Source organism: Thermobia domestica, chromosome 17 (assembly GCF_964235325.1).
Source record: "Thermobia domestica chromosome 17, izTheDome1.hap1.1, whole genome shotgun sequence".
Lineage (NCBI taxonomy): Eukaryota > Metazoa > Arthropoda > Insecta > Zygentoma > Lepismatidae > Thermobia > Thermobia domestica.
In genome coordinates, this window is record NC_137470.1 from 101,503,202 (window position 1) to 101,526,424 (window position 23,223).

At 35.4% G+C, this 23,223-nt stretch overlaps 1 long non-coding RNA gene across 14 annotated transcripts in view; it reads left to right on the forward strand.

Annotated features, from left to right (window-relative positions):
• The window catches only part of LOC145673922 (uncharacterized), a 61,778-nt gene that overhangs the window by 34,615 nt on the left and 3,940 nt on the right, over nt 1–23,223 (forward strand). For 6 of the 14 annotated variants that reach the window (XR_014128859.1, XR_014128860.1, XR_014128851.1 and 3 more), the window contains 3 exons: nt 9,263–9,678; nt 17,205–17,289; nt 20,306–20,389. This is a non-coding gene — a long non-coding RNA (uncharacterized LOC145673922). Of the gene's footprint in view, nt 1–3,753; nt 3,834–9,262; nt 9,679–9,715; nt 13,677–17,204; nt 17,290–20,305; nt 20,390–21,490; nt 21,692–23,223 lie in introns of those variants that run through there. The other 8 variants (XR_014128858.1, XR_014128854.1, XR_014128857.1 and 5 more) reach the window with 6 other exon arrangements.

Genomic DNA, 23,223 nt, shown 5'->3' on the forward strand with positions numbered 1-23,223 from the left:
CCACCTACTGCAATCCAATCGAATTACTATGGAACAGGATTGGCAACAACAACTGGTTTAACGAAAAAAAAAGAAAAATGCTTTAAATCGTGTGAACTTCATGGTGACGTTTCCACATATCAAACCATCCGCATTACGTTTATCTGCTTTTTACGTTTTAGTCAAGGGTTCCCGTGTTCAATTCTCGATCGAACCACAACCCATCTTTCAAGTGTAAACCAAGTAGCGATTCGAGGTGTCCCTTTAAGCGAAAGTCTTCTCCGTGGTAACCTTGGTATTTCATAAGGATGTTAAGCCTAGAAATGAAACCAAATTATACATTTCTATTGAATCAATGCCTGTTGTTTTATAAAGAAGCAAGGTTGTTTAAATATATTGATAGAAATTGGCAAAATTTATGAATTGCCTACGTAGCTTCCAACATCAACTTGGATTTGACCAATTTTATTGAATGATATCTACATGCCAAATTTGTAATTTAATACCTCAGTTTTAGCGTTGTGATTATGATACGTCGACCTTAAAATTTTACATACAAGTACATTTAAAGTAATAACAGGATTTTCCCAATGGCTAAGGCAAGAGTTTCCCGATTGATGTATAATTCTGGTATAATGTTTTTACTTGTGTAATTGTTTATCTTTTTGTCCTTCTGAAATGACTCTTAATTATATTAACAAGTAGGCCTATGTAAAGATCAGTACAACGTATTTTTATCAGGAGTCCTTCGTGAGTGAGCCGGCAATTGCATTTGTGACCAATTAGTCCCGGTTTCGTGTTCAAATGGACAATTTCTTTTGGATGTAAGTCGAGAAGCGATTTGTATTCCGCTTTAAGCTTATTTGACTCCTTTCAGCATAACCTTGTTGTTGCATAATAACACCAAGGCAAAACAAACTAATTTCTGTTAATATCTAATATAAATACATAGAGTAAATTATTTAAACCAAAAAAATCTGGTTTTTTGCTTTTTTCAATAAAAATTATGGTTTTTGCCAACCCTGCTATGGAACGAATTGGACAGGAATGTCTGCAAACAACGTATGACGAATCCTATGCACGTTTAGAAGGTCCGCGAGTGAGAATGGCATGTGAGCTCCCTCGTGGCTGTGGATAGCATACGCGCCTTTAGCACGGGAGATCCGGGTTGGATTCCCGGCAGGGGCTCTTGGAGTTCGGATCGCACGTTAAGCTTTAGGTCCAAGTCTCATATAGTTTTCCTGCTGAAAGGAATGTTAAACTGAATCCAATCCAAATCCAAGAATGGAAACTATCCCCACATCAGTCCTATGAAAGTTGGTCAGCATCTAGGTCAATCGTATGCAAGGCAACCATTAAGACAAATATCAACCTAAAAAGAAATCTAAAATTTAATGGACACTTCATGCTGTACGAATCTGTTGCACACTATAGGTTTGTTTCCCATTCGCGCAATATACTCTTCCAAACACAAATAGTTTATATTATGTATTTTCTTTGTATTGTACACTTTTTTAGGGGATGTATAATTATATATATATATATATATATATATATATATATATAGTGAAACCTCTACCAACGGACACCTCCCGTAATGGATATATTTTGTAATCCCCAAACACCGTAATAGGAAAAAACATTGATAAACCTCTCTAAAGCGGACACTTTCTCTAGAAACAAGTTGGAAAGTGCAGTAAAAATACATTTTTTAGTAATTCATACATGTGCTATCAAGGAAGCATTGTGATATTTTGCCTCCTCAACTGGCTGCTCAGCAACCCAGACAAAATTTCTGTTTAACAACACTCACATGTCCTTTGCTTGCATCCACTCCCACCCAAACTGTTTTAGACAGAAAAGTGTTTGACAGTTACCCACAATTTGGGATGAGACGTTATGGTACTGTTCCGCTAGAATCTGTAAGCAAACAGAAGACAAGTCTGGTATTTTTGGCAAGCGGGTACATATATTTGAAAAAAGACACTACTGGACTGCAATTAACTCACAAATTAAAACAACATACCGAAAATGTAGTAAGTAGTAGCAAGTGTAAAGAGCAGAGAACTATATCATCTTACTTCCATGTTGTGCCTCGAACATAGAGTATTGGGTGGCGGAGGATAATTCAGGCATTTTTGTAATATTCGTAAATGCATGATTCATACAAAAATATTTTTCAAATTGCGTATTACCTTGTTTACTAATTTACGTCATAAAATATTGAAACCTCTCTAAGGCGGACACCTCTCTATAGCGGACAATTTTTGATTCCCCATGGCTGTCCGCTTTAGAGAGGTTTCACTGTAGATATATATATATATATATATATATATATATATATATATATATATATATATATATATATATATATATATATATATATATATATATATATATATATATATATATATATATAATTCCATCTCCAAAGTGGCTGACGTGTTACTCATTCCTCCCTACCAGTTTTTAAACTACTGCTATCTTTGTCTAATACTTGAACCTTGCTAATCTCCTTAAATGATCACTTTGTACTGTAGTACAGTATAACGAAATGCTTTTGTGCTTTTGGTTGCTGCACATGATCTGTGACTTTTTAAATTGCAATATGGTACACAGCATAGTATTTTATTTATTTTCCAGAAGTAGGTAAGATTTGTGTATATATATATTCGTAATAAACGATCCTAGCACTATCAGATCATGCTCTAATGTTAATTTGTAGCTCCCAGTCTGTGTGTGGTTGACGTGCACCCTGCATTAAGGGAGACGTGGTTTCGATTTCATGTGGTTCGGATCTCAAGTTAAATTATAAGTCAGTCTTACAATCTGCTGAAGGAAACGATAATTCAAAGAACTTTTAAGTTTAATAGAAGGTGCGTGTGGTGATACACACTGTTCTGATACCTACTGTTGGAAATATCGAAAAATTGGTCATATTTTATATCTTCAGTACCTTAACACTTTTCTTTGGTATTTACAACCGTGCTGTGAAATTCAAAAGTTCCGTAAATGTCCTGGAAATAACTATTTTCCGTTCGAACCTTTTTTGTGTGTGTGTGTGTCTTTAATACTGACATGGTAATGTTTCAATCGTTAAACGGCTGCTAATTACGTATCTCCTGTTTTCCTATTCAAAATATCTAGTTGGTTTCACTTTCAAAGGATTGTGAAATGGAATATAGGAAAGTGTGTGTTCTAATACCTTTGATGTAGCAATGGAACGCTTTAGTGGTCACTTTAAGAAGGTATTTTCTTATACAGATATTAATCTTGCCAGATACATTGCAGAGTTAGTTCACAACACGAAATATTTGAACGTGTAAGTTTTTTCCTTTGTTCTGGGAAAGACTAATAAAATACATGACGAGATGTGTGTATGGGTTCTCTCTGGTTCTCCCGTTTCTTCCCACTTCATTCCACCGTTTCATTCATTTTTCATAATGACAGTCTCCTTTAGCCTTGCCGGCATAATCGTGGGACATAAAACTGAAAGATTTTATTTCATTTCAACATGACGAGATGAATATATATTTGACTTTCCAAGTGGTCATGTATTTTGCTTTATATTTTTTCTTTATTTTGAGTTTTTGAGAATGGGATGACTATTTAAAGTTTTCTTTTATTAGCTTAGTCGAATAATTTGTGTTTTTGTTCAAAAAAGGAAAAAAATAAAACTTTCGAGTATTCTAGCCTGGTCATGTATTTTGCTTTACATTTTTATGTATCATATAATTTTTTATTATTGTCTCAGTTTATATGTATTTATTTCAGGGAATAGAAATTCGAGGAACGACTTACCAGAATCCTTTCTCACTGTGAAAACTATCAAAATCTTCAAAATGGACGATACTGTGAGTATATCGGTCGCATTTTTCTGATTGAAGAGTTTTTTTTTTCTTTCGTTTTAAATACAAATATGACGTTCCTTTTTAGCAATCACTAATAAAAGTGTGTACGTGTCCGCTAGTGGTTCTTTTATAAATAACGTTGGAACTAATGTACTAAAAGTCGTGAGCAACATTTTTTCACAACCGTAATCTTTATTTGTAAGAGAAACCAAATATATTATCTTAATCTACAGACCTTTCTTCCACTTTTCCACGTCTGTTTTTTCCCATCGTTCTGTAAGTTTGAAAATACCCTTGCAATAGAATTCTGTTCTAGCTGCCCGTTGATACTGACGCATTCCGTACCGAATATCCTCCAGTATCTCGTAGCTCTCTCGTATCTCCTCGCATCTCTTCCTTCACAAAACTGAAAAGATGGTGGTCGGAGGGTGCAATGTCGGGGCTGTAGGGAGAATGTGGAAGGGTTTCCCACCCAAATCTCCTGATCTGCTCTATAGTGGCACGTGAAGTATGCGAATGCGCATTATCCTGTAAAAGGATTATCTTTCCAGGACGTTTATCGCGCAAAGCACGACGGAGCGTCAAAAGTGTCGGGGTGTAGCGGGCAGAATTTATGGTTTGTCCAGGCTCAAGGGACCAGAATGAACTCTCCCAGAAGATGCTTCCCATAATTTTCCCTACTGATTGCACTGTCTTCGCTTTCTTCTTCGGTGGCGAATTCACGTGATGCCATTCCATGCTCTGTAGTTTTGTTTCAGGTTCATAATGATGGAACGAGCTTTCATCTCCAGTCACAATACTCGTCAGTCATCATCATGTCGAAATCTCTAAAGAAGGGTTTGGGCAATGGTTAATCTCTGACGTTTGTGGTCCTCGGTTAATAAACGTAGGACCCAACGGGCACAAACCTTCCGATAACCTGAGCATTGAATCATTTCTTCCACCGCGCTATGCCCAACACCAAGTTTTCCAGCGATTTCATTCACAGTGATACGCCTATCTCCATTAATCAGCTCATCAACCCTTACCTTGTTGCGTTCCGTGGAGGCAGTTCAAAGGCGCCCGCTGTGAGGCTCATCTTCGATATTCGTGTTTCCATCCTTAAAATGTCTCACCCATCTTCTAACACTGCTGGCACCCATTCACACATCTCCATAGGCACGCTGCAGTCTGCGGTGAATTTCAGAAGCAGAATGGTCCTCTTTAACAATGAATTCAAACACATCGGTGTCGAAACGAAGCATCGCTGCAGGCCATTTTGGAAATCCTGCCTGTGGTTACGTTCTAGCAACAATCGGCGTCAACGTCTGGAAAGAAATGTCTGTAGATTGAGACGATATACTTGGTTTTACTTACAACTAAAGATTACGGTTGTAAAAACATGTTGCTCACGACTTTCAGTATGCTCCTCGTACTTTGAGTGAATTTATAGGGTTTTACGTGTCCTCTGATGTCAAAGAAATCTTAAAATGAATTCTTCTGTTCGAGTAGAATAGACCATGATCCGCTAGTCATAAGGAGTAGCCAGCTGTGGTCTCGACTTGCACTTTCTTAGTGTATTAGCAATCCTGTTAAAAGGAAGCAGCACAAAGCACATTGCTCACTTCTTGCAGCTTTAAGTAAAAATAATTAAGCTATAAATAAAAACTATATTCGGAAATCATTTTATTGCTCTTTTGTGTAACAAAATGTTTTAAATCTAAAGGTGTTTTACTCAGACACAATTGCTGTAAGATGTAACAGTCTCCCTTATTTATACAGGAAATAGAAGTTAGTATTTAGAAAGTGCATTTTATTGTTTACAGCGTTATGATGAAACTCACATCAAAATAAAACTGTTTCATATAGACCTTTGAGGAAAGGTGCAGTTTTAGAGCGTGGAAAAAAGTTTGAGTACGAGTAACTGTGGAGTAGTGATCCATATCGACGTAAAGGAAGTATGCCAGGGGCCGATATAATTCTGTGTGGAAATTTGAAATGGCAATATGGGTCGACTGATACCTCATTCGATAGATCTTGCAAAATGAAAAAATCGGAGAAAACATTTCCGATATAGGGCACAATTTTCAAACTGCTGCCAAAAATGTATGTTATTTCTAGCCAATTGAAACTACAGGTACAATCAGAGATAACAGACGTGGTTTATCTTTCCAAGACTTCATTTTACTTCCAAGTATTCTGAAATTACTGAGGGTTTTATTAAAGAGTGGCAGCAGACACTGTTCTGACATTATGCGAGTGTGTAATACTTTGCTCAGAGCAAGGATTTGTGGCAAGTAGCCACATTGTTTTTAAATATGTTATGTAAAACTTAAATAGCAAGATTGGGTACAGTGAATTCAATTCTTTTGTTTTAAGGTGAAGGTCTGAACGTGTATCGTGGGATATTGGTTGAGCAACATAGTGCAATTCATCCGCCTGACATGGAGGAATTTAATGTCAGAAATGAATCTTGAAAAGATGGTTAAAAACGTGTTTTATTCAACTAAACTAATTTTCATTTGTGTTTAATAACTAACAAACTATTGGAGATCGAATAAAGTAAATTGAGCACGTAATACGTATTTTTGGCGTTCCTGTTTACGTTTTGTTAAGATGAATGTTTGGTATTAGTCCACCAGCGAACGAGTGCGGGCGGCCGATTTTGGAACTAAAATGCAAACAACAGTGTTTCTAACCGGATCACTTGTAATTAATCTATCACAGTCGTTTTTGTCCTGTTCATAATAAACCACTTCACGCATATCTTCAAGTTAAGACAATTATTCATTATCACCGTCCCCTTTAGCCTCACCGGCATAACCGTGGGACGTAAAACTCAAAATTTCATTTTTCAAGTTAAGACAAACACAATTTCAAAAGTTATGGAAGTTATTTTCAGAACATTTTAAGGGACTGAAAAAAAAAAAACGTACATACACCCTCCATATTAATATGACAATAACTTGCGAATAAACTAACCTCAGTGTTGTACAAAGGAACACTGAGAACTTCGTAGCATTAGAGTGTAAGGAATTCCTAATTCATCTGTTAACGAAACCTCGAAGGTCATCTTTGTGAATCAAAGTTATACTTTGGCAACTGCGCTTTCATTGTTTAAAGCAAGTTCTATTGTGTAGTTTTGAGATAAGGCGTCTTCGAAATTGCTACCAATTTGGACCATGTGATCGATCGATTGACAGTACCTTCAGTAACAAATTTGCATTGAGATCATTTTCGGATGTGCTGCAAAAGACTGCTGAGAGAGAAACTGATAATCTAACCGCCTCCGAAGGAGATTTGGATCCGCCCCTAATTAAGAAGGTAGATAAAGATAACTTTCTCTGATATCTAACCTTTCATTATTTAGCATGGTTTGGTAATTTAAAAATCCAGTATTTCTACCATATTTTGAAAAAAAAAATATTTAAAAGAAATAAACCCAATGTTACATTGAGACGGTAGGGGAGCGATTAAAATTTAAAGTGGGGAGCCTGACAATTGATTTCTTATAGCTCGTGAAATTCAGAAAAAATGAATTTCATATTAAAAAAGAAATTCAAAATACATTTTCAGGGTAACTCTCACATTCATTATTCATTATGTTATTGTAAAGTTAATGGTACTTTTGAAATTGATTAGAGTGAATAGATATGTATTTAAGTAACAAAACCACTTGCGTAAGTTTTTCAAAATATCAAGTTAGAAGAACGAAGTTTGTCTTCCACTGCTATCTCATTGCTCAAAGATACCGGCGATGAAACAATTGGCCGGAAATCTAAGTAGCACATTTTAGTACTTACACTTGAAATAAAAATACAGCTGTTTAAAAACGATTGATTACCTTTGTCTTTGAATTTCATATGTGCACACAGGATTTGTTAAACAAGACCGTACATCTGATATGTTTGAACTATATGCAACTTATGCTCACGGACTAAACTCAGTCTTCTGAAGTCAATCGACAAATGATTACGTATTACAGACACAAAGACAACACTAGGCTCCCAAGTTTCAAAATTATATTGTGTATGAAAACAGATAATAGAATTAATTCTTTGTCACAAGAGACCTAGGGTCTGAAAGAAATTCAGAGGGAGTTCAAAGGGAATTTCTATTCTCATAAATAAAAGTTGTGAATTTATTGTGTATTGAACCAATGATATTTATGCTTACATTACCCATACGCTGATGTTTTATCGATACTTTTATTTTACATTTACCAAAAGGCTGGATTACGATTATAATCCTAAAAGAAAGATACATTGTAATCAGGTTTTACAGAGCAATCCCGAAAGACAAGCTATCCAATCCCGTAGCCCTTTAAAAAATTAAGGAAAATTTCTTCTTCACTTCCTTTTCCCCCAAAGGATTCACATTAATCGAAAGAATGAAATGAAATTTCTTTAGTTTAACGTCCCATGATTATGCTCTTTATGCTAGAGGAGACAGATGATTAATGAAAGTGAAACATTGTAAAATTAATTGTTGGGCTCTCACAGAACCACGTACAACAAAGACACATGCGCTAGCCAATAGACCAACGGAGAGAACTTCCACAGTTCTCGAGTGGAAACGTATCGGAATTCTTTCTTGGCTACAACTCAAGAAAATAATTTAGTTGTCAATCGATAGACCTACATTAAAACAAATACAAGCATCGCGAGCCTTAACTTGATTTAAACTTACAGTTACAAGATATTGCGCAAGTATCTAAGCTACCAACCCATAATTAATATTTTAGTCATTACATCTTTTTATTAATTTTTACAGATTTCTACTGTTTTATAATGAAATCAAATAAAACGTAATCAATTTATATATATATATATATATATATAATCTGCTTAATACACGGTAGAAACTCACTTGTATGCTATCTTGTTCTTAAATTGTTAATTTCCATGCATATGCCATTATCCACAATACATCTGCTTTACTGCAGGAATAACCATTATTGCATTCAATAACAACTATATAATTTATGGAGTTCTTTATTAAGCGAAACAGATTAGGCTACTTATAACATGTAAACTGCAACTTTTGAAAATCGTTGGATACACTGCAGAGTGACGCTCTCCGTTCCCCTGTCCCACCGCGCTTACCTAGAAACTGATGTAAACACTACACTAGCGCCCTCCACGAAAAACCGCACTAATATCCTGGTCAGGTAATAACAACTTCTCCAGCTGGTTAAGAGAAATGGTAGGGGGATCGTAAACTGTGAACACTATCCTTCCAGGGTGCTAATAAGCATTCTTGCGATGCATGCGGAACCACGGATAATCCTGCACTGGTTTCCATCTTGTACCATAAACATTAGTCCCCAAGTGCGTTGCGTGGCGGCTTTGTAGCCATGCACGTTAAGGCGTGCTGTTGCTGTCAGTAATACACAATTTGGTGATTTGAATCAGCTACTCTTTTAATGTATTTAAACTTTTGTTTCCTTCTAGGTCCGTATTTATCAGGGAACATTAAACTGACAGTGATATGCATCCTTTCTGGAAGACACTCTACCGTTTCTGCTAGAGGACCTGGATTTGGAAATATTTCTGTAAATGTGGACCAGAATGATAGATACCCTGCCCACTTCGCACATGCCTCCAGACCAATTCTGGATGCAAGTTTCCAAACAGGTGGATAGGACGAGGTGGTCCTGTACCATAGCCAGCTGATTTCCCCGACTTAAGTGTGTATCAGGAACCCCCAACGACCGAGAGAATATGCAAGAACGTATTACTGCAGCATGTGCGCAATATGTGGAAACACGAAAATCTGTACAACGCTTGTTTGTTCGTCGTCTTCGGAAGTTGATTGATGCAAACGATGAGCACTTCGAACATCTGCTGAAGTGAAACAGTTGCATCAGGTAATACATTATTAATTCTTTGAGTATTTTTTTCGTGCTTGCTTAACTTAGAAACATGAAGTTTCTGTGGGCTACTGTAGTGGCCACTAGTAATTGAGTTCAGAAAAATATACCACGTCCGTTATCACTAGAGCGCAGATTTTTGCATATTTGCATGTCCTTTTTCTGAAATATCAATATGCTTACATGGTTAATGTTTGTTTTAGGTGTCATGGGGTTAAACGCAAAGTTTTATTGTGCATATATATGCATATTTAATAAAAATGACTAGTGTATGGTTAATTGACTGAAGATTTTCAGCTGGTAGTGATTAGAAAAAACAAAAAATGAAAATAACTTTTATCAGTCAGAAATTTCTAAGGACGTGCAAACAAAGCCAAAAGGAAATTCCTTTCTCCTAGATTTCTCTCCGTCGTCCAGCTTCGAAACTTAGGATGAACTTAATAAAATTTAGGGGGTAAACACATATACCACCCCCTAGCTACGGCTAAAGGCTCGTACTAAAAGAGGATTGCCATAAATTTGGGAACTGTAACCGTCACCCTCGTTAAAATACGAAGGAACTGAAAGAGGGACCTCTCACGCTAGAGGTTACCACTCTTATCACTGTGCCCCCAGTATTGATTGAATGATTAGTTGTGGTTTAAAGTCTTTCTAGCACCGAGGCAAGTTCCCACACAAGGAATTGAATCAGTCTACACTTACAAAAATCTCATGCATTAGCTATTTGGCCACAAAGTGACTACTAATTATAACAAGAATGTAAAGTGAACTCACGTTAACCCCCCTCTCCCAACCCTAAATTATCTCGGCCTCCCTTGTATTAGTGTTCTGGCTACGGGCCTGACACACGCACTATAAATTTATTTCTGAGACTCACATGTCACATCAGATTTTATATATATATATATATATATAAAATATATATATATATAATATAAGAATCAGTGGCCTTTAATCTTACTTTCACAATTCAGATAGTTGACTCCTCCCGTAACTGTTAGGAGTGTTTATAAATACCGTATTTATTTACTTAACTGTAAGTCGACTTTAAAAACATTTTTCTTGGTTCAAAAATGTCACTCGGTTTAGTAGATTTTAGTTTGAATCACGAAACAAATTTTATATTGTCTTGTCTGGCTTTACCAGATATTTTAGGCATTCACAGCAAGAGAAATTAATTTTAGGTAAAAAGCACATCATGTCAGTAGAATTTATTAGTATTTAGCTTTTAATTTTTTTAAAGAGATTTTAGCTTATTAAAAATTTCGACGTTCCTATTTAATGTGTTTGTACAGTCGCTGGTAGAAGTGCATACCTGCCTTTTATTTGTTCTTTTATGAGAAACGTTGAAACAGTTTTGAGTGTCACTGTTCAGGGAAGAACAGATGACAATGGTATGAACTTTTCTAACGATTGTAGTCTTGTTCGAAAAGCTCACTTTTAATTTTGACTTGATGAGAAAGTTACAGTGATGAGATACTCAGCTCGCTTTGATGTACCCTGATGAGTACATAATGTTCCCTATGTTCTCTGAGTAACTTTCTTCATGTACTTTAATGTAAGACCTCGACGAAAGCGAATAAATTCTGTAGGTACATTGTTCTCATTAAAAAAAAAAAATGTATGTAGAAAAAATCTATACAAATTTGTAGCTCTGAGAGCTAGGTACACTCATGTCCAAAATTATTGTCGCATGTCTATAAATATATTTTGTTGTACGAATATAATTTGATAACGAATTCGCTCGGTATTTCTTATAGTGTCAGTATGTGTATAATTGGCAAAGACATGTATGTGGCAAATTTCATGTCAAAAGAGCAGCAAATGAGAACAATAAAACGAAAATAAAACTTTCTTGTCCATATAGCAACATTTTGTTTTACTCATTCTAATTTTCGTATTTATAATTCTTTTCGTATGAAATTTACCACAAATATACATTTCCTGATTATACACACAGTATCAGTATTAAAAGTACCCTGCAAAGTCATTATCAAATTATATTCTCACAAGAAGACAGTTACAGATATGCGACAATCATTTTGGACACGAGCGTACGTTGTAGGACCTACATTCATCGACGTCGCCTTCGATATACATTAAAAAAAAAAAAAAAAAAATCAATATCTGAGGCTGAACTTCCGATCCGCAGCTCTGGTTATTATCATCATGATATAACGGTGAACAGAAAGTCAGGGTTCCTACTGGTCGGGGAAAAAGACTGGAAATCAGGGAAATTTTATGAAATATATTTTTTTGTAATATTAATTGTACACAAATTTCAGCTTAGTCAATCATTAATGGTCACAGTATGGAACGTTGCTCAGATTTTTATGGGAGCTAAATGCCGACACCTGTCATTAAAGTCAGGGAATTTTGTGCCAAAGGTTAGGCAGAAGTCGGGGAAATAATTTCTCCAGATCAATAGGAACCCTGGGTATTGTACACCACTACTATAACGTTGCATTTGATTTAGAGCAACCGGCACTCAGGAGCACATAACTTTCGTTCTCCTAAGCAAACTCTACTTGTTCATTTCGAGTGACCTTTTCCACAGTAACACTAAGAGTTACACAAAATCTGTTGAAAACCATTATGAAGAACCTTGGCCCTAGGAAATTTCGACGACCTTGACGAAATTTCACCTTGAATTTTAAAATAAGGAAACGAAGAACCGACGACGAGAAGGGAAAAATTGAAAGAAATGTGAAAAATAAGTTCAAAAAGAATAAACAGATCAATTGAATGGGTGAGTTGAAAAAGGGACATATTCCAAAAACCTCAACTTTCAAACATGGGTGGAAATATGATCACATTCCAGAAATATCTTCGATTTTTCACACATACGTTCCCGTAGACTTCAGTAAAGAGGACGTAAAATTAATGAATGTTTTCCTTTTTCTTCTCAAGCGGTGTAGGTACATATAAAATGAATATAACAATCCCGGTTTAGCTTGCCTATTTTCTGGAATGTGTACCTTTTTCAACTCACTCGTTCAATTGATAGTCGTTGTAGTTTCTTACACTGCAATTTCCAGTACTCAATATCTGGTTTGCAATATAAATCTCTAACAATTTAGTGAGAATATACGGAAATCGGGAAAATAATTTACTTGCTCAGACCCAGAGTGATTGATGTGTCATTTATTATTTTCTAGTTTTAAAACTAGTGCCGTCTGGTAGAGACCTATCAAATAAGTGACGCTTTTCTGTGCTTATACTTTTTGCTGTACCTAGTTTATTATACAGTGTGATCAAAAAGTACGGTGAATGTAGTTGCACAATGCCATCTATAGATGTCGTATCCATTTGAACTAGTAAGCCCGGTAGCCTAAACCTTTGGTACAGTCATGTCGAGTTTGAACGAATTGGGAGATGATAGTTGGCTTCTAGAGCGTGTTAAGTGTGTCTGTCGCGCGCCAAGATAAAGTTTTGTTCTAAGCTGCAAAAAAGTGCCAAAGCTCCTCACGAAATGTCAAAATTAGTGTATGGCGATTAAGCAGTGGTGTTGGACTGTTTACAAGTGGTATGAGCGATTCAAAAGCGGTAAGGAGTCTGTTGAAAACGAGCAATCTTAGAGACGTCCTTCGACGTCAGAAACAGATGAGAACTTGCAAAAAATTGGCACAAATGATTTGTTCAAACAGGCGAATGACTATTTGAAAGCTTTCGGAAGAATTAAACATTTCGTATGGATCCGTGAAAAACATTTTAACCGCCGATTAAATGAGCAAATGGCTTCCTTCTTCACCACGAAAACTTGCCGTGCCATATCTTACTTTGATTCGCGAGTTTTTAGCCGAAAAAATATTCATCTCTCTCCACATTTGCTGTGCTCTCCAGATATATCACCATGTGACTTCTGGCCCTTCCCAAAAATTAAAACCGTACTTAAAGGAAAACGTTTTGACACCCTCCTGACATTGAGAGGGCTTCGGCAAAGTAGCTGAAGGCCCTTCCAAAGGAAACCTTCCAGTCGTGGATTCAATGTTGAGGTAAGTGCATTGCTAGACAAGGACAGTACTTTGAAGGAGATTAAATCAAATTCCATGTGAACTTATTATTTTGTTTCTAATAAAATTATTCACCGTACTTTTTGAGCACTATCTTTTTAATTCTAGCAGTATTTAACACAGCATTCTTGTCTTTATCACTCAGAAATAAGTAAGGTTTATACATTTTAATAATAATAGATCCTGGCACTATCATATAGTACTTGAATGTTATTTTACAACTTCCCCGTGTACATAGGGTGGACCATTTATCTTCATACACTCTTATAGCTTTTAAACTAAAACATAAAGATTAAAAAAATCGTACCGTACAAATATCAACAGAGAAACATTGTGACATACACACTGCGTTCTAGAGTTACGAAAAAATTCGTAAAAATTTGCTATATTGTTTAGAATGGCGTATTCGTGGGTACTTTTAAAAACTATTGTTTTTCTTTGGTTCTATGACATTAAAAACAATAGTTTTTGGCAGCTCTAATTACATGTTCTCGGAATTATGTAATTTTCAACATGTTTTAAACTTCACCATACCCAGAACTGTTTGATATATCAAATCCATGTTAAGGCATTGTGAGCTTCACATCTAATAAAACCATCTGTGCAATTGGATTAGGTATACGTATCTAAGCAGTTTTTCGAAATAAACTTTTAAAAAAGAAAGAAAAAAATAATAAAATATTGATTCTCTTGTAACTTACTTTGTATTCATTCGAAATCCGTCATATATTATTAGACATAAATACTGTTGATACGCATTGCCCTGTCTGTCTCACTTAAATTATTAATTTTGTAGAGGTCACCAAAATTTGGATGTTTGTGATACTGTAGCATCCATAGTTTGTAACACCGAATAGCAAATATGATTTGCACTGGTAAAACAACTTTGTTGGATTGGCAACATTTTTAACCTAGTGGTATTGCACAGTATGGCAAACAATGTGCCTCCTGCTGATATTTGTATTTTGCAAAATTTCAGCGTCCTTTGCCTATCCGTTTAAAAGTTACAAGAACGTATCAAGGTAAATGGTCCATTCTGTGTATGGTTAGCGTACGCTCTTACGGTACAGGAGACTGGGTTTGATTCCTGGTGGGAGTTCGTGTGACTAGATTCTTCGTTAAAGTATAAATAGCAGTCTCACTTAGCCTCGGTACTGTAAGAAACATTACTTCAAAAGACTTAAACCTTTAATCTTATTTTAATAAAAGGTGCTTATAGTAATAGATATAAAATTCTGATTCTGCTGTTAAAAGTATTAAGAGAAAAATGGTCGCATTTTGTACATGCAGTACACTAAGACATGTTCGGCGGTACTTGCTATTATTCTATGTTGTGGAGAAATTGTAGGATTTTCTAGAAATGTCATGGAAATATAGTTTTGCGTTTCAATCTTGTTTTAAGGATCTTAAGTACCAAAATGGTAATGGTGAAAGTATTAAATGAATGCTAGTTACGTATCTTCAGTTTATATATATATATACATATATATACACTAGCATATATTACCCGCTTCGCTGGGTTGAAATAAATAATTTAAATGCACATTGATATTGCTAATTTTCCACCATTTTAATGTATGTCACCCCTCCTCATCCGCAAGAACTATAGATTCAACATTAATATCGGTCAGTTTTGACTATAGTTCCCCCTCCCCCATGTTGCGGGTCATGGCATCAGAAGTGTCACCGTTCATCTCAGCGACGTCAAAAATGTGGATTCAACACTAATAACGGTCATTTTCTATCATTTTTAAATATCACTTCCTCCCCTCCCCCAAATTGCGGGTTTGAATTTGAATTTAAACGGGGTCGAAAGTATCACTGTTCATCTAAGGGACCCAGAAAACTATAAATTCGACACTGATAGTGGCCATTTTCGATCATTTTTATGTATCTTTCACTCCTCCCCCAAGTGGCGGAGCTGATTTTGTATTTAAATTGGATCGGAAATGTCACTGTTCATCTGAATGATCCCGAAAACTATGGATTAGACACTAACATCGGTCATTTTTGATCATTTTGAAATTTCTCTCCCCCTCCCCCTTCCCTACGTTGCATCGTCAAACTGAATAGTTTAAAGTAATAACTGCCCCTAAACTTATGTATGTAGAGAATTTGATTGAGATCGGTCGGATGGTTCAAGAGTGATGAAGTCACAAAGACAGTAATTTTTATTTTTATTTTATTTTTTTTTTTTTTTACATATCTCACCCCTCCCTTTCCTCTACGTTGGCTTGTCAAAGTGAAACGATAAAAAACACCCAAGGCCCGACCCTCATCTATGTTGAAAATTTGATTGAGATCGATTGGGTGGTTCAAGAGTTATTAGGTTTTATATATTCTATATATGTCCCCTCTCCTTCCCCTCCCGTAAGGTCTACCGTCAAAGTGATATAGTAAAAACCACCCCAGGTCCAAACTTCATCCAAATTGAAATTTTTTTTTTTTGAAGATGAGTCGGGTGATTTAAGCGTGAAGAAGTCACTTTTGTTTTTATTCTGTTTACATATATATATATATATATATATATATATATATATATATATATATATATATATATATCCCTCCTCTAGGTTGCACCGTTAAAGGGAAATTACGAATACATCCCAGGCCCGAACCTTATCTATGTTGAAAGTTTGATCAAGGTAGGTCTGGTGGTTCAAGAGTTGTTTCATTTTTTATAGATTTATCCCCTCCCCTCCCCCTCTCCTAAGTTCTACCGTTAAAGTGATGTGATATAAAAACCACTTCACGTCCGAACCTCATCTATGTTGATTTTTTTTTTTTTTTTTTTTTTTTTTTTTTTTTTTTTTTTTTTTTTTTATTTATTTAAAGATCGGTCGGGTGGTTTAAGCGTGATGAAGTCACAAAGATGGTCACATTTATTTTTACTTTTTTGACATATCTCCCCCCTCCCCTTCACTGCACTGTAAAAGTGAAATGAAGAAAACATCCCAGGCCCGAACCTTATCTATGTTGAAAGTTTGATCGAGACCGGTCGGGTGGTTCAAGAGATTGTCACAAACATAGTCACTTTCAATTTCATATATATAATTCCATATTTAGAAGGCTTTTGAAATAGATTTTAAAGCTTGTTTCCTAGCTTGTGTTCGGCATACCCGTGATGTAGCATTGAAACACCATATGAAAGCTTAAAAATCTTATTTCATATGAACACGGAAGTTAATCCAGCGAGATATTTTGTAAGCTTGATCACAACAGAAATATTTGAACTCTAAAATTCTTCCATTTTTATTTCCGGGAAAGAAGGGTAGTATGAGAGATGAAATTATATGTATGTACGTATGTTTATTATTATTGTTTTTAAGTCTTTGCAAATAGGATCAATGTTTACATTTTCTTTTTCTGAAAGCTTAGGGAAATGTGCAATTTTTGTGTGTGCTCAAGAGTATAGAACTTACCCTTTCTACGTGACTTGCTCGTGTATTTTGCTTTATATCTTGTATTATTTCTTCTCAGATGTAAGTCAAATTTATGTATTTATTTCAGGATGTCGATCGCAGGAAGACAATCCTTTATATTTCTTGATATCTACTCAGAACTGTCAGTTTCTTCAAAATGGACGATACTTCAGGTATGTTTGACATTTTTGTAACTAAAGATACTTGAACTAAAAATCTCCCGTGTATTAAAAATTATGATGTTCCTATTTAAAATGACTGTACAGTCAGTGACAAAAGTGTGTACTTGCCTGTTATTTCTTTTATTAAAAATAGTCAGTGGTAATATATTTAGTGTAGTATAGTGATCTAGAGAATTACACTGTACTTCAAAGAACTTCAAATTAATCCTTTTGTTCTGAAAGGATAGAAGTCTTAATGCATTTTACCTGACAACTATTTTCAAGGAAGTTTATTCAAGGAATTCAATTTACAACATAAGGCATTGTAACAGTGGGGAAGTTAACAGTGATGACTTATACCTAGCTCGCTGATGAGTACATGATGTTCCTATATTTTCTGAGTAACTTCCTTTTGTAGTATCATGTAAGATCTCGATGAAAATTGCAAGTATTTTATAGTAACGTCACACAAACTGCACTGATAACTATAGAATAACGACTGCTGATCAGAACTCAGTTTGGGACTATAAACTGAAAAATCTTACGTGAGATTTTTAATAGATGCGAATTGAAGAAAAATTTAAACTGTGAAGATGTACGCAATAGCCGAGAATCAAATCCGCACTAACCACTTCTCTACCCATGCGGGTACCATTTCACTGATTTGTTTTTTAATTCAAGTTTCTTTATTCTAGATAATTTGAGTATTCCAATATTTTTGATAGCTTTATATATTGCCTGTTTATTTCAAGACTGACAACTGAAAACTTTTAACTTTCCAAGGGAAGCGTTTGAAAGTTTTGAAACGCAATGAAAACAAATGGGCGCAAGAACGACAAAGTGCTGTCTAGCGCCCAATTTTGGAAGTACATCTGCGAAATTTTTACCAGAGATAGACATCAAGATTAGCAAGATTTTCTGGCCATAAGTCAATAAGACCGACACTTGAAATAAACAAGCAATATATGTATATACGAGAAAATCATAAGTTTTCCACAATACTACTATTTGAGAGTTAAAAAAAATGGCAGCGGTGGCTGTGGCAGTGTTCACCACTAGTGCATGTTGTGCTGGGCTCAATCCCAGCACGCGCCAAGTGAACTTTGTGGTGGGCAAACACCGTGTGAGTGGGTTTTCTCGGGCTTCTCTCACTTTCTTCATTCCACCATTTCCTTCATTTCTCAGAATCGCCATCTCTTTTAGCCTATCCGGAATAATCGTCGGACGTAAAATTTAAAAGTTTCATTTTTTTTTTTTTAAGAGAAACCTAAATTTTAAAAAATCTTGAATCCAAAATAATTCGGTGTAAATAAGTTTCGTTAACCGAATTTAAAGATAAGAAAATAAAGAATGCATAAACACAAGAAGGAAAAATAAAGAAATTTAGAAAGTGAAAAAGAAAAAAAGAAATAAGTTGATGATAAATACTTTTGCATTGTAATTTCTTATACTGCAGTTTCCTGTACATGCAATACAATAGAGTGCAATAGAAATATTGTAAAAATTGAGAATCTATGGAAATCGGAAGAAATTAATTTTTATCTCAACTCCAAAATGGCTGATTTGTCATTTACTCCGACTCGTTACTTTTAAACAAATGCCGTTTGTAAGACAGTTTTGCCAAGTACTTGATCCTTGCGAATCTGTGTAAATAGCCATGTATGTATGTGGAATAATGAAATTGTTTTGTATTTCTCGAAAAAGTTATGATTGTTGTTTTCCTTAGCTTTCAAACATTACAGCAATAGCTTTTGGTAGTTGTAATTACAAAACAACCGCAGTGTTACACGATTGTCGCGGTTACATAATTTTAAATAACGTTACAAACTTGACCATTGCTCATTATCTCCATAATGGATTGATGTATCAAATTGCTGTAAACGGCACAATGATTTGTTAGTGTATTAAAAACTGTATAAATACTGAGATGATGTTTACCCAAGCGTGTTTTTTTAATAAACCCTTGAAGTCCAATTTTGAACCTTTTGTAAATTCGTTCCGGTTTGAAATACGTTATATCATGATCATGGTATTCAACACTAAGGTACTTTCGAAATTGATTACCCGCCCGTCTGTTATACTGTTGCTATGGTAGAGGTTTCGAAAATTTCGATGTTTGTAATACTGTAGTTTCCTTAGTTTGCAACATTGAACAATAAAAGTAGTATTGTATGTTCCAGTTTGGCATGTAGATTTGAAATGTATAATAATCGGACGTAGTGCCACTTGGAAAAAATATCGCTTCGTTAGGTTGGCAACACTGTTCCACTATTGGTACAGCAAAGTACGTCGAACTGTTTCTCCCTATTGTTTGCTTCGTACAAAATTTTAGCTTTTTTAACCTATTGGTGTACAAGTTACACGATTGTCTCGAGTTAAAGAACTCAAATATGTTTAGCATACGCGACTATGGAATGAGACGTGGGTTCGATTCCAGATGGGACTTCACGTGTTCTGAGTATCATATAGCATTGATGCTAAAAGGGACGAGGAACTCCAAAAGACCAAAACCTTTAATTGTTAGTAAAAGGTGCATGTGTTAATAAACGTACGGTTCTGATACCTACTGTTGAAAATATTAGGAAAAATTGGTCTCATCTCTCGGCTGCAGTACATATACTGTCTTCGGTGTGTACTACTATGCTGTAATAATTTGTTGTAGAGAAATTGTAGTAAATTATGGAAGCATCGTTGAAATAATGTAATTTTGCGTTCGAATCTGTTACCAATGTTGAAAGCGGTAAATGGTAGCTAGCTATGTATGTTCGACATACCTGTGATGCAACAATGGAACACATTTAAAATATAATTTAGAATTTAATTTGTGACTACAATAGTTAACCCACAGGTCATAACAGAAATGTTTGAAATTGTTCTCTTTCCATTTCCAGGATAGGGTAAGAGTAAAAGGCATAAGTGATTTGTATGTGTGCTCAAAAAGTATAAAAGTCTACTATTTTAAGTCATTTTGCGTTACAATTTTATTTATTCACTATTATTTTAATTTCTCATGTAATCTTCTTACCAGAGAGTTTTACGTACGAGGAGGATCTATGAGAATTATTGTTCGCTGTTGTTGAGAACTGTCAGGATCTTCAAAATGGACGATACTGTGAGTATATCAGGCACATATTCCTAAGTAATCTGCTTACTTATCAAAACTTTGACTTTTTTATTTGAAGTAACTATACAGCCCCTGACAAAAGTGCGTGCCTAGCCGCTAGTTTTTATGTGGTCAAGAGCATAGTTACTAACGTATTTTGAGTGTAGTGTTTAGTGATTTATATTTAATAACGTCCTCTGCCACTTAGAAAAAAAATGGAAAAGAACAAGAGTGATAATTTACTTTGTCAGAAGTCATTATAACCATGAGGAAGTTACAATGATGAGCAACTCAGCTCGCTTTGATGTACACTGATGAGTACATAATGTTCCCTATGTTGTCTGAGTAACTTCCTTTTGTAATTTCATGTAAGACCTCGGAACTGTTTCTTCACGTATAGTAGATTTTGTTCATTATAAATCTTTCATTTTGATTATATACAACGACTAACCTAAATCCCTCTGGGCTAGCCTAGTGCCTAGCAGGCGTCTTCAGTGCACGTGGTCCTGAGTTCAGGTTCCATAGGGAAAGCTATGCGTTATGATAGTTCAGATTAAGTTTCAAACTGTAGGTCGAGGTCTTCATATAGCCGCACAAAACAATCTAGTTCCATCCTATTATGCTTAGTAATATATATAATTGAAAAAATCTTCTCGTAAGTAGGTAGGTTTGTATAATGAAAAGTCTTGTTTGAGATTTTCCATGGTGTATACGTTTGCTTAAAGAATTTGATTAAAAGCATAAGCTGCTTTCAGTTTTAAGATTTGATTTATCAAGTTCCAATGATATAGTTAAAGGTGACATATTCAAGTAGATGTGTGGGAGCCTCAGTGAGCGGAGTCACTAGTAGAGGTTATATGCAAACTGGAGATGATTTTGAAGAATAAGATAGTAGAAATAGTTTATTGGTCTGATTAAAGAGGTTTTTAAGTTTTTGAATAAATTCATGACTTTTAGTCATGATTGTTCGTGTTTTTGTAATTGTCAGGATTTCATGACCAGGGCTTAAGCTGCACTATTTTAGTGAAAGAAGAAAAACTTTCATAACTTGCTAAAATGTTGTAATATTTGGTACAAAAATATTCTACCTCTTGCTCTGGACCCTTGGAGAAAATATTCGTGGTAGCATCAGGCGAAAACTTCTGAAAGGTTCCAAAGAATGAACCAGGAGCGCATGTTTACCCAGCGTCTGGAGATTGTGAAGAGTACCATCAAATAAAATAAAAATAAATAAATTAAAGTGAATGTTAGATACCAGAAGTGGATTCTTAAAAACGGGTAGCGTGATGTTACTTATAACATTTATGAGTGGTAAGAACCCTATTTTTTGCTAGTTCCTGTTTCTTTCCCTTTGTGTACCGCATGTGAAGTTGTACTATAGTTTTCAGCGTTTGCTTTATTAAAAGAATGGTTTAATCCGGTCGGCGGAGTTGCCTTTGACTTTTGTTTTAAATGTTTCTGGTAATTGGCCCCGGTATAAATTAGCATTCAGTTTGCAGATAATCTTCGCTGGTCGATGGAAGGACTTAAAACACTTTTGAGTGGCCATTCTTTTCTAAATAAGAAGTAAATAAACATCTTGACCTGGAGAAAATGTCGTTTGTTTATGACGCCTGTCGTAATTTTTCTTTTGCTCTTTGAAAACCTTTTTAAGATGCTTCTTTACAAAGTTCCTAATTTCTTCGAGAGATTCTCTGTTTGAATTTGAGACGATGCTCCTAATAGGTGACCTGCGTATGTCCTAGTTTTGTACTCGAAAAGTTTTTTAACCACCTCAGTACGTAGTTCCCGTTTGCATATGTGTATTTATTGCGAATGTTATGTGGTAGGCATCGTTACCATCGCATTTGATTTTCTTGGACAAAGAATTTCAAGAATTTTGGAGGGTTTCGTTTATCATCTCCACGGGTTTGAAACCTCCGAAACTTAAAATAATTTCTTCTAAGAATTTTTCAATATTTTCGGCCGTGGTTAAATTTACCGTTTTTGTGAGGACATACTTTGTCTCTAATACTCTGCGCACTAAAATGTGCTTAGTTTTGCCTTCCTCCACTGAAAACTGACCAGTAGTGTCAAACTGCTAAGACTGGGAAATAAATTCTACTGGATGATGCAATAACTCGGCCTGGGTTTTCCCCCGGGAGCTTTTCCAACTTCCAACATTCCAGGAATTGCCAAAAAAGATCTCATATCGGGCATGTAATACTTTAATTTGTGAATCAAATTAAGTATTCCCAGTTCGGGGTGTTTCTGTGTACGTGTGGGGGTGAGGATAAGTAACAGTTTCATAGTGCAGCTCACAGAGAATCTTCGCCGTCCTTCGCGCAATAGCCTTTTCGTGCATCATATTCATCAAGTTGTTGACCTTGTTGCTGGATGCATGTGGACAAGTGTGCGATGCATTTCAGCACTGTAACGGTATTTGGTAGTTTAACCTCACCTGAGGAAGACATGAATCATTCCCAGCATAGATGATAATACCAGCAACAACACCTTTTGTGGGTGAAAAGGTAGTTCAGAAAACTGTCCGGATGTTGACCACTAGCAAACTATCTTTTGACAATTGTCACAGCAGACATTTTTAATGCCTGAAGTGACAAGCCGATGCAGGAAGTTCTTCCCGGTTGTCCTGTGGTTTTGCAATGTGTTATTTATGTTTAGAACAGGACATATGCGAGAGGTATCATAGTTATAGCAATAACCAGCGATTTTTCAGGAACTTAGACATTGATAATTTGTATACCAATATATTTATGAACATTTTGTTTATGGCGAAATTAAAGAATAGAGGTTTGGGTAATGATTAATGGGTGTAATTTAATTTTATTTCTGATTTTTGAAAC